The sequence below is a fragment of the Leptidea sinapis genome, chromosome 32 (assembly GCF_905404315.1).
Source record: "Leptidea sinapis chromosome 32, ilLepSina1.1, whole genome shotgun sequence".
Classification (NCBI taxonomy): Eukaryota; Metazoa; Arthropoda; class Insecta; order Lepidoptera; family Pieridae; genus Leptidea; species Leptidea sinapis.
In genome coordinates this window covers 7,270,671-7,282,440 of record NC_066296.1, presented here as the reverse complement: position 1 = coordinate 7,282,440, position 11,770 = coordinate 7,270,671, and the positions used below count along the sequence as shown (strand labels likewise).

Sequence of the window (11,770 nt, the reverse complement as noted above, 5' to 3'; positions counted from 1 at the left end):
CAATTGCTCGAGATTTCGAGACCCAGTATTCCGATACTAAGCGAGGCTTTAAGGGAAGTGTTCTCGAAGAGCGGTGATACGGCAAATGGGGCTTTTTTAGTGGTAAACGCGCAAACTTGAGTCTTCTGGGGGTTAAATTGGAGAAGGTTCAACTTACCCCATTCCGCGACCTTCTCGAGAGAGGACTCGATTGAAGACACAAGTTTCTCCCGGCACTGGTCGACGTTTTCCCGAGAGAGACCTGCATGGCCCATGTATACGGCATCACCAGTGCTGTCGTCTGCATAGCAATGCATGTTGGCGGTGTCCAACATATCATTGATATGCAGAAGAAACAGCGTGGGAGATAGCACACAGCCTTGGGGCACTCCAGCGTTCACGGGCTTGGGATTCGAGCAATAACCGTCGATAACGACCTGTATGCTGCACCCAATGAGGAAGCTGAAGGTCCACTTACATAAGCTCTCGGGAAGCCCAAATGATGGAAGTTTTGCGAGGAGCGCCTTGTGCCATACACGATCAAAGGCCTTCGCTATATCCAGACCAACTGCCAGGCCTTCCCCCTTGCTTTCAATAGCCGCCGCCCATCTATGTGTTAGGTATACCAGAAGATCGCCAGTCGACCGACCATGGCGAAAGCCGTACTGCCGGTCGTTGATCAACTGGTGACCCTCAAGGTATACCAAGAGCTGGCGGTTAATTATGCTCTCCATAATTTTGGAGAGTAGGGAGGTAATAACAATAGGCCTGTAGTTTGCCGGATCCGAACTGTCTCCTTTTTTTGGGGATCGGATGGACAAGGGCTGACTTCCATGAATCAGGGACTACGCCTTTTGAATAAGAGTGCCGGAATAAACGCGTTAGCACCGGCGTCAACTCAGGGGCACACGTTCTAAGCACGATTGGAGAAATGCCATCCGGCCCGCTCGACTTCCTGACGTCCAACGAAAACAGAGCTCGCCTAACAGTTTTCTGTCGGAACTGTACTTCAGGCATGGAGCTCTGACACCGCGAGATGGTCGGCGGTGTTTTTCCGTTGTCGTCAAGAGTCGAGTTGGAGGCAAAAAGAGTGCACAGGAGATCGGCTTTCTCTTTTGCCGTATGGGCCAGGGTGTCATTCCTCATGTGCAACGGCGGCATGGATGGCTGGTTGAAGTTACCAAGAGCAGCTTTCGACAACGACCAGAACTTGCGTGTTCCGGTCGGGTAACTGGAAAGCTGCTCGCCAATTTTGACGACGTGCTTCGATTTCGCACGGGCGATTTGCCGCTTAAGAAATCTGGAGGCACGGTTATATTTCCTCTTCAGAACTTTGCAGTTCGGATCCTTTGAGCCCAGCGCCGCAACCCAAGTTCGATACGCCTGTTTTTTGCAGTCAGATGCTGCTTTAACTGACGCATCGAACCAGGGCTGTGATCTGACACCGATCGGTACTACAGAGCTTGGTATAAAAATATCCATGCCCTGCAGTATCACATCGGCTACTGCAACGGCGCAGGCACTAGGATCATCCGAAAGGAAACAAACCCTGCCCCAAGGGTAGGATGCAAAAAAGGAACGCATCCTATCCCAATCTGCTGACTTGTAGTGCCAAACGTGGCGGGTCGCTGGTGGTCTGCGACGTTGGCGTCGGATAGGCACTACACTCCTGACCAGGCAATGGTCGGACGTTCCGAGAGGGGCGTCGACAGAGACCTGGTAACCGTCGGGATGTGTAGTCAACAGAAGATCTAATAAGGACGGCATGTGGCTATCCACATCCGGGAGCCGCGTCGGTGACTCAACCAATTGGGACAGACCATACGCCAATGCAAAATTATGCACAGATCGCCCTGCGTAGTCTGTGGTACGTGATCCAAGCCATTCGGCATTGTGCCCGTTGAAAAGGGGATCTGAGCAAGCACGTCATCAAATGCCGCTTGAACGCAGCCCATGAGGTGATCCGTTTCTGCGTTACCACTATGGGACCTGTAGACACACGCATAGATGCGGACGCGGTCCTCTAAATCTACGCGGAGCCAGAGAGTAGACAGGCCCCTACCCTCAAAATTGCCGAGACGGCGACAGCAGATATCCTCCCTAACGTACACACATACCCCGGCATGAGGCATGAAATTATGCTCAATTTTGTACCCGGGGTACGTTAAATATGACGTATCGCTAGGTCGAGATATCTGCGTCTCCGTAAGGAAACACAAGGCCGGCTGCGCCGTCTCAAGGTGGTGGTGGACGGCGTTTAAGTTGGAGTGAATTCCCCGGATGTTACAAAAGTCCACATTAAGCGTGGAGCGGGGTGCCGTGGTGTTGCTGCCCTGTTTGTCCTGTGACATACGCGGTACTGTGCCTTCCCCAGAATACGAGGGGCAGCCCGAGCGCGAATGCTCGGGGAGGGATTCTCCGGCTCTACAAGAGCCGGTACCCTCCTGGGGTAATTTCTTTTTTAGGACCGCTCTCATATTTTGTTGGGGGGGGGGAAGGACGGATGGGAATGGCCTCCGGTTCTCGACACTAACCTATGCGAAACATAGCGGCACTAGGCCGCTACTTCACGCCGGTATTCTGTGCGAGTGTGGTAAGTAACCCGGACGAGTCTGGCCCGATTGTGCTGACGTCATAAGACAGCAGCGTGACTCTCCCACTTTCAAAAAGCCCTTAGTCGCCTCTTACGACACCCTTGGACCTGGGACTACCCTATTATTTTTACGCCCCGGGGCAGCACAGGGCAGACCGTTCCCAATATTCAGTCTATCTCTTACTTGAGATAAAAATTGTAACTATCGTTGAGTTTTCTGCCCCAATAAACTTATCGACGGTAACTCACCTTATCCGTACACGCTGTCTGTCAATGGGACGACGTATAGCACGTGTCCCAATATAAGGCGATAAAAATGACTTATAGGGTATATTGGGACGGCTTCAGATTATTGACAGCTAATTACTGACAGTAGAAGGTAGTAATTTATCTCTATCTGTAGATAGTATTATGAGAACGGCTGTATGCCGGTTGCACATGCCTCGAGCATCCAATGTGTTCGATGAAAGAACAATAGATTTCATTTCATTACCTAGACTGATTAATAAACTGCCACGTGACTTGACCGACTCGTTGAGAGAGACAAATTTAAAAAAGAATTTAAAAAAATACTTTTATAGACTTGACTGACCGCTGATCAACTTATCATGCATAACAATTATTTGTAACAATTACTTTTACTTTTATTTGTAAAATTTGATATAAGTAATCTGTGTAGCCAACATCAGACCGAAACACATTACTGCTTCACGTCAGAAATAGGTGCCGTTGTGGTACCCATAAAGGAGCCTCTCACTGGTAAAAAGCAAACTATACTTTTCATTGGGTTGTCTTAGCATAATTTCAGATGTCGTGGTAATCACGAAGTGACATCTTTTGGGGCAGATGTGATTCACCCCACGAGCATTCGCCAGTTTTCCCTGCTGGCTGACAGTCTGGTACACTCGTTCAATGTATCACTGCCACCACCACAGCAGACTTAATTTGGTGGGTCCATCGCATGGGCGACCTTCATCGCCCTCTGGTGCCCTCCACTTTGCCCTGCAGGACAAGGCGCTCAATGGACACACTTACACGCCGGGAGACGTGTCCGAAGGACTTAAGAATGCGTACTAACACCGAAAGGCGTTATTTTATGCCAAGTTCTTGGAGAATGCGAGAAGTTGGTGCGAAAGTCGGTCCATGAAACTCCCAGCACTTCTTCTTCAGAGCATCAATTTTCTTTTTCTCGACTTGTCGCAAAGTCCACGTCTCTGCAACATAATTTCAGATGTTAATTGACTAGAAAAACGATATTTAAGATTATGCTAAGCTTACACTCAGCTAAGTTTTACTTAAGTAAAGTCTGAGCAATGTCTAAGTACGCTCACCTCTTATGGAGGAATAGTTTTACTCCATACTTTGTTGATCGTCTAAGAGCTAGCAACGTTTTTGAGAGAGAATTTCAGGTAGGCCAGTTCCAGATATCCTATCTCTCTCACTCTTCCGGATGTCATATGGACTATCTGGCTGGCGGTAGTGGTTGCGTTCATCAATGCGCATCCTACCTGCACAGGTAAAATTTCGATTTTTTAAATCATTTTAAGAAGTTTTTTTTGTTTTTTATTATTTTTATTGAACTTTCTACAACGTAAATCTAATATTGCCAGACATTTTTATTGCTGTTTAAACTGTTCCAGACGCTAATTTCGAATTAAAAAAAATTTTTGTCAATGAAGTCAGGTTCAATCTGTTTTCAAACACTTATCGGTCTAAAAAATTTGATGATATTTCTCTCTCCATGTTCCGAAAACGAAGTAATAAAGATAATAAATTCTCTTAAAAATACAAAGGCAACAGGTTATGATTCCAAATCTACACATATACTCAAACACTGCAAGCACAATATCTCTCATACTTTGACTTACTTAATTAATATATCCTTTTCACAGGGTGTCTTTCCAGAAAGCTTAAAGTTATCTGTTATTAAGCCTTTACTCAAAAAGGGTACTAAAACCGATATCAATAATTATCGGCCAATTACTCTTATATCTATTTTCTCAAAGATAATGGAAAAAGCAATGTATGTAAGAATAATGCATTTTCTAAATAAACATAATATTATAAAAAAAGAACAAACTGGATTTCAAGCTAACAAATCAACTACTTTGGCTGCTTATTACTTAATAGAAAAAATAACTACATGTATTAACAAGAAAGTACCTGTAATATCAACCTTTTTTGATATGTCAAAAGCATTCGATTTTGTTGATCATCATATCTTAATATATAAATGTGAAAAATATGGTATAAGAGGCCCTGCTCTAAAATGGATTGAAAGTTATTTAGCCGATAGACAACAAATTGTAGAAATAAATAACATAAATGAGAAACTGGAGATGACTACATACAAGTCACCCTATTTAATTAGTATATTTGGAGTTCCTCAAGGAAGTCTTATGGGACCCTTACTGTTTTTAATTTATTTGAATGATTTACCCGATGTGGTTGACTATAACTGTGTATTATTTGCAGATGACATATCCATAATTATTCCTGACGAGCATAAAGCGATAAATAATTATAATATGACTATTAATAAAAATTTAGAAACTATATTGACATGGTTTAATGAGAATAATTTATTCGCTAATATGACAAAAACTAAATATATACAATTTTCTAATTATAAAACAATACATAAATCTCTAAATATAACACACAGTGACCTAACGATTAAAGAAACAAACACAATAAAATTTTTAGGCCTTATATTAGATTGCAATTGTAACTGGAAAGCTCAATGTGATACCGTGGCAGGCAAAATAAATAAGTTCGTTTTCGCTTTAAGAAGGCTCAGACAAACTCTATCCTTTAATGCTGCACTTACTGCATACCACGGTTATATTGCGTCAGTTTTACGGTACGGGTTAATACTATGGAGAAACTCCACTAATATTTCAAATGTTTTTCTGGCACAAAAAAAAATGTATAAGAGCTTTATGCAATGTCAGTCCTCTAGAATAGTGTAGACCATTATTCAAAAAGCACCGTCTGTTAACGCTTACTGGTCTGTATATATTAGAAATTTGTATGTTCATTAAAAAACATGGTGAACTTTTTAAACCAGCAAAGGACTATTCCATATTAGGATTAAGAGATCCAACTCGCCTTCTGATGCCATAATGTAGAACAGCGCTTCATCAAAATAACGCAAATGTTATGTGTATTAGGGTATTTAACCACCTTCCAAAGAATATTAGAGAGATGCCTAAAACATTAATGCATAAAAAATTAAAATTATGGCTAATAGATAAATGCTTTTATAGTTTAAAAGAATTCTTTAGCCAAAAATAATAGTATTCAAATGTAATTTTTGAGAGGTACCTACAAACTAAGTTTTATTTTATATTATATCATTGAATTAAAGCTACGTAATGTGTATTAAGAACGTATAAGTAAAAATTAAATATGATATTCCAATATTGACAATCAAATATTTGTATGCCGATATATTGGCGAATTGTGCTGTACACCAATTAATTGTTAACAACTATGTTACCACGATTCATACAAATAAATCATTTCATTTCCTTTCAAAAAAATTCGTAACTTTGTTGTTTTGTTAACAAAGTTTTAAAATATTTAAAAAAAAATTTAAATTCGAATTAGCGTCTGGAACAGTTTAAACAGCAATAAAAATGTCTGGCAATATTAGATTTACGTTGTGGAAAGTTCAATAAAAATAATAAAAAACAAAAAAAAACTTCTTAAAATGATTTAAAAATTTGATATTTTGGGTAGGTTAGGTAGGATGCGCACTGATGAACGCAACCACTACCGCCAGCCAGATAGTCCATATGACGTCCGGAAGAGTGAGAGAGATGGGATATCTAAAAACTGGCCTACCTGAAATTCTCTCTCAAAAACGTTGCTAGCTCTCGTACTATGAAGTTATACTTCTTTAGGCGCGTTATGAAAGGGAATTTAGAGATGCGCGCGCATCACTGTAACACAAAAATATGGGTAAACTTGGTTCCTAAAATTGTCTGACGTGTGCATCATTCGTTATACTTTTTGTACGTCCTTTATAACTTTACAGGCCAAGGGTTCAAGCCCATACAGCCGTATTCCTTATTTAATAATTCATTGCCAAGCCATGTAAGATTTTTACAATATTCTTCTTTCTACAAACGTAGAATAGCACGAGGAATAAATAATTTTAAGGATTTTTACTTTGTTACACCAAAGAAGTATAAGTTCTTGCGTGCATATATAAGTACACAGACACTTTTTTTCACTCATCTTCACTTTGTGCAAAACACGTGTAGTTTACGGCCTATCACGATCTTCAGTTTAGTATTTCAATGATATATTCGTTAAGACGCTAATTCGCGTCTTATGAAATATGAAAAAATTCAACACTTATCCCAAAATGAACATGAAGAGTGGGTCACCTAATTGTCAGTACACGACAAATTCCTATTGAAAGCAACAATTTTCATTATCAACTGAAGAAGTATTTTAGCTATGTAAGGCTTGGAAATATGGTTTAAACCCAAATATTTGAAAATTTCAAGATTGCCCAAGCATACCAAAATCGTTAAATTTTATGTAATGTTTCATATACTCAAACGAAACATCATTAAATCTACCTGTATCAGGGGGTCTACTGTCTTTCTACGAAACGAAACATCGGAAACGATCGAAATTTAAACGAAGTATCGGTACTCTATTTTGTTTTCGGACACATCGACTAAGTTGTAACCATAGACAATATTCGTGAACAAATGGTGAACGATTGAAATGAACATTATTTATATCCAAATAATTTGAAGAGTTCTATTTCATGCCAACGATTATACTTACGATTTTTTGAATTCTATAAAAAGTTTTCCATAAATAGTTCTTAAGCTTAGAAATTCGAAATGTCAAACAATGACGTCCGGGATTTTGTCCCGGAACCGGTCTTCGGAACGAATGGAGCCGTAGTAGCAAACACCCGAAACTTCGATCGAAACTTCGTTTTTCGTTGAATAAGTGTAGACCTACAGTAATTACTTGTATTTATTTGTGTTTAGAATTCATAACGTTTAGCCCAGTTTAATAAAAAATTCGGTTGGAATTCATGTGTACCTAAGCGTTTAAAACAATTTTTCTAATCTCACATACATCCCTCTAACTGCTCAAATAATAATTTATCCATTTAGCCATCAATTTAATTTTTATAAAATATTTGATATTTAAAAAGCTTTTAAGTAACACGATTCAAATACCTATTGGATCACCTTACAAACTAATTTTCTATGTATATAACAGTCGTTGTAAAATACTCTATTTGATTGAAAAGAGTGTCCGTTGAGTTTCTTGTATGTTTTTCTCACGAGATTTACTTTTTCCGAATATATGGTAGATTCAGTAATTTAAGAGATATTAATATCGCTTAGTTTAAGATTAGTCTAATTGAATAAAGTTTATTTAACTTAAGCATTCCATTGTTTGATTTTAAATGGAAGAAAGTAATTAAAGTATATAAAAATCTTGGATTATGGATTCGTCTCCAACTAGATACCGAAGGCGTAATCGTACATTGCGGCAACGAATACTACGCAAAATGGCTGTACTCAAGCCCGTCTCTTAAACTTTGCTAATAATTGAAACTAAAATGCCGGGTTGCGTAGTAAAACTTTGTAAAAATAATACTAAAAGAAATATAATCAATACATATCATCAGTAAGTATTTTGTATTTTATTAATTTCAATGTAAAATAACACGAAGCGTATGTTACAAAATTTGAAAGATGCCAAGATGCCACGCACACAAGCATCTAATAGTTGCCGTAATAAAAAGCTATTGTTCTTAGGTAGTGCGGTATCTATTTGGACCATTTGAGCTATAAACATTGTTAAGACTGCAAATATCAAGTTTCTTAATTTTTTTTTATGGAATAGGAGGACAAAAGAGCGTACGGGTCACCATGTGTTAAGTGATAACCGCCGCCCACATTCTCTTGCAACACCAGAGGAAACAAGAGCGTTGCCGGCCTTTAAGGAAGGTGTACGCGCTTTTTTTGAAGGAACCCATCTCAAGGAAGCTCATTCCACAGCTTTGTAGTACGTGGAAGAAAGCTCCTTGAAAACCGCACTCCAAATCCAGATGGTGGGGATGATATCCTAACTTGTGGCGTGTCGTACGGAGGTGGAATTCGGCGGCAGGCAACAGGTTAAACAGCTCTTCGGAATACTCCCCGTGATAATTGCGGTAGAAGACACACAATGAAGCGACGTCTCTACCCAACGCCAAGTGATCCAGCCATTCACAGAACACTGGGACCCCGACCTGCTCTGCGTTGCACGTGGTCAAATGGATCGAGCTGATACTGGGGTGCGCCAGACCAGAGATGACAGCAATACTCCATGTGTGGCCAGTATATCATCAATTGCAACTCCCAAATGCTAATTAAGCAAAACTAAAAAATAATTCCTTCATTGATGTTTCGTGTTGTAGGACGTAACAGCCATAAAATAAACGTATTTCAAACTATAGCATTTAACTTATAGCATTGTCTCATGTAAATGAGTAATTATAGATTAATTGTGAAGCGTGCATAATATTATATTTCGATAACAATAATCAATGGTCTCTTGTATCAATAAAGCGAACCGTATTTGGGTGATAGCGTCATATTCACTCATGTAACCACAAGTTTAGCTTAAGTTTTAATTTTTTTTATCTTATAAATTTACTAATTTGTAATATACTAATTGAACCCGCGACGTTTCGGGTTCCGTCCGAGCACTCTTACCACAGAGCCATTTGATTACGTATGTATGAAAAAAGCGATTCACTGAATTGTTTGAAACGTGCAAATGACGTTCGCTTTCAAAGTTAGTCGGATTATACTTAATCGCCAATCGCCACGCTGTAATTACTATTTCAAACTTTTGTTATTACTTAACCAATATGAGGTTAATTTGCACAGGATGCCGGCTAGATTATGGGTACCACAACGGCGCCTATTTCTGCCGCTAAGCAGTAATGTGTAAGCATTACTGTGTTTCGGTCTGAAGGGAGCAGTTGCTAGTGAAATTACTGGGCAAATGAGACTAAACATCTTATGTCTCAAGGTGACGAGCGCAGTTGTAGTGCCGCTCAGAATTTTTTGGGTTTTTCAAGACTCTGAGCGGCACTGCATTGTAATAGCCAGAGCGTATCAATTACCATCAGCTGAACGTCCTGCTCGCCTTATCCCTTATTTTCATTTAAAAAAAACTTATGTCAAATCACTGCACGTTTCATACTAAACTAAATTTAAATTTTAACTTAGGCAGCCCCGCCTCTTATTACGTAGTATTTACATCCTCTTTGATTCAAAATTGTAAGGACCTAATGCCAAGCGCGGCTGACAGCTCACTTGTCAATCAAAAGTCGTTTACAGTATATAGCCTTCTTTCTATTGCAAAGAGTTTTCTTCAGAACCTGCCTTTTTTTTAATACGGGACGAGACGAGCAGGACGTTCAGCTGATGGTAATTGATACGCCCTACCCATTACAATGCAGTGCCGATCAGGATTCTTGAGACACCCAAAAATTCTAAGCGGCACTACCATTGCGCTCGTCACCTTGAAACATAAGATGTTAAGTCTCATTTGCCCAGTAATTTCACTAGCTACGGCGCCCTTCAGACCGAAACACAGTAATTTTTACACATTATAGCTTCACGGCAGAAATAGGCGCCGTTGTGGTACCCATAATCTAGCCGGCATCCTGTGCAAAGGAGGCTCCCACTGCCTTATTAAAACTGTATCATGTTCTCGAAGTTTCCTTACACAAACAATGAATTCAAGCTCTAAAGGTTGATGTATCTAATATACGATAACACATATAATTCTTTATTACTTTTTAAGTAATAATTATTTTATTATTTAAACACGACTCATATATTTCATGCAGCACCTTACAAACTAATTTGTTATGTATATTACAACTAAAATACATATGTTCTTCTTACGAGCTCAAGTTTTTACGAACTTATGGTAAATTCAGCAATTTAAAAGAAATATTTGTAGTAACGATTTGAAAGCGCTTAGTTTAAGGATAATTTAATAAAGTTTATTTGACTTTGACTTCGTAAGGCTCTGAGGTACAAGTTAATACCTTAAGGCGACACTAAATGCCAGCGACCTTGAGCGATATGAGTTCACGGCTGCCGGCCCGCCATCTATGTAACAAAGCCAATATTTTCAAAATTCTTGCGTGGAAAACAGGTTATATGCTTACAATCCTCGTTATTCACTACTAATCTGAATAAATGAACATACACAAAAAAGTACAAGCTATAAGAATAACTTTTCCGAGGGAAGTACCAAAAAAATGCGTCACGCCTTCCCAAAAAACTTGTTTAACTTCAAAGAATAGTGGTAGTTCAAAAGGCTCGGCAGTGTTAACTATAACCAACAGCAAGCATTAGCAACCTACAAATAAGACTTAAGGATATGTGTAACAGGATTAAGTAGTGTTCATAGCTCGAAATGCTATACTTTCAACACAAAACTTGTCTCAAAACAGCATGTTTGCGTGTTTTCTGCTTACTCTTCGCCTTAAATTTTGGCAATATAGCGTACGAAACTGCTTGTGAATATTGATAATAATATTGAATGTTGATGAGACATGGCGTTTTCAAGTCGTTCACTCTATTCACACATGCATAAGTAACACTAACTCCGTCTGTCATAAGAAATTCGAAAGAGATAAACATATGTTTACTTTTTTGTCTTGATTTTATTTTATGTCTGTGTAAATTAAGATAATTCTATCTAAAAATATACTGAACAGATAATAATGGCTAATTTCAAAATTGGAAGTTAGTAGTTAACCTAGTTTAAATTTAAATATATCTTTAATTTTGGAATGAGCTTTCAACGGCCCTGTGGCGCAATGGATAACGCGTCTGACTACGGATCAGAAGATTCCAGGTTCGAATCCTGGCAGGGTCGATAAACTTTTATTTTGAATATTTTTTTTATTGCTTATATTATTAAAATGGAATTCTATTTTTAGATGTATTTTTTATTTGACGGTTCATTTCGCGGTTTGACTGATGTAAAAAAAAACACTAGCCGATTATACAGATATAACTTTGATAACTTATATAATATGTAAAAAATAACTTTTTAAAATTATTTGAAGATTTAAACATAAATTACACTAATGTAAAATAATCAACTAATCTAAAATGGGGAAATATTGTTATCAAT

General features: G+C 38.8%; 1 non-coding gene across 1 annotated transcript; it reads left to right on the top strand.

The window, feature by feature from the left end:
- Nucleotides 1–11,436: 11,436 nt before the first annotated feature.
- Trnar-acg (transfer RNA arginine (anticodon ACG)) lies at nt 11,437–11,509 on the top strand. Its single transcript has one exon. It is a non-coding gene; the product is annotated as a tRNA-Arg (tRNA).
- The last annotated feature ends 261 nt before the right edge of the window (nt 11,510–11,770 follow it).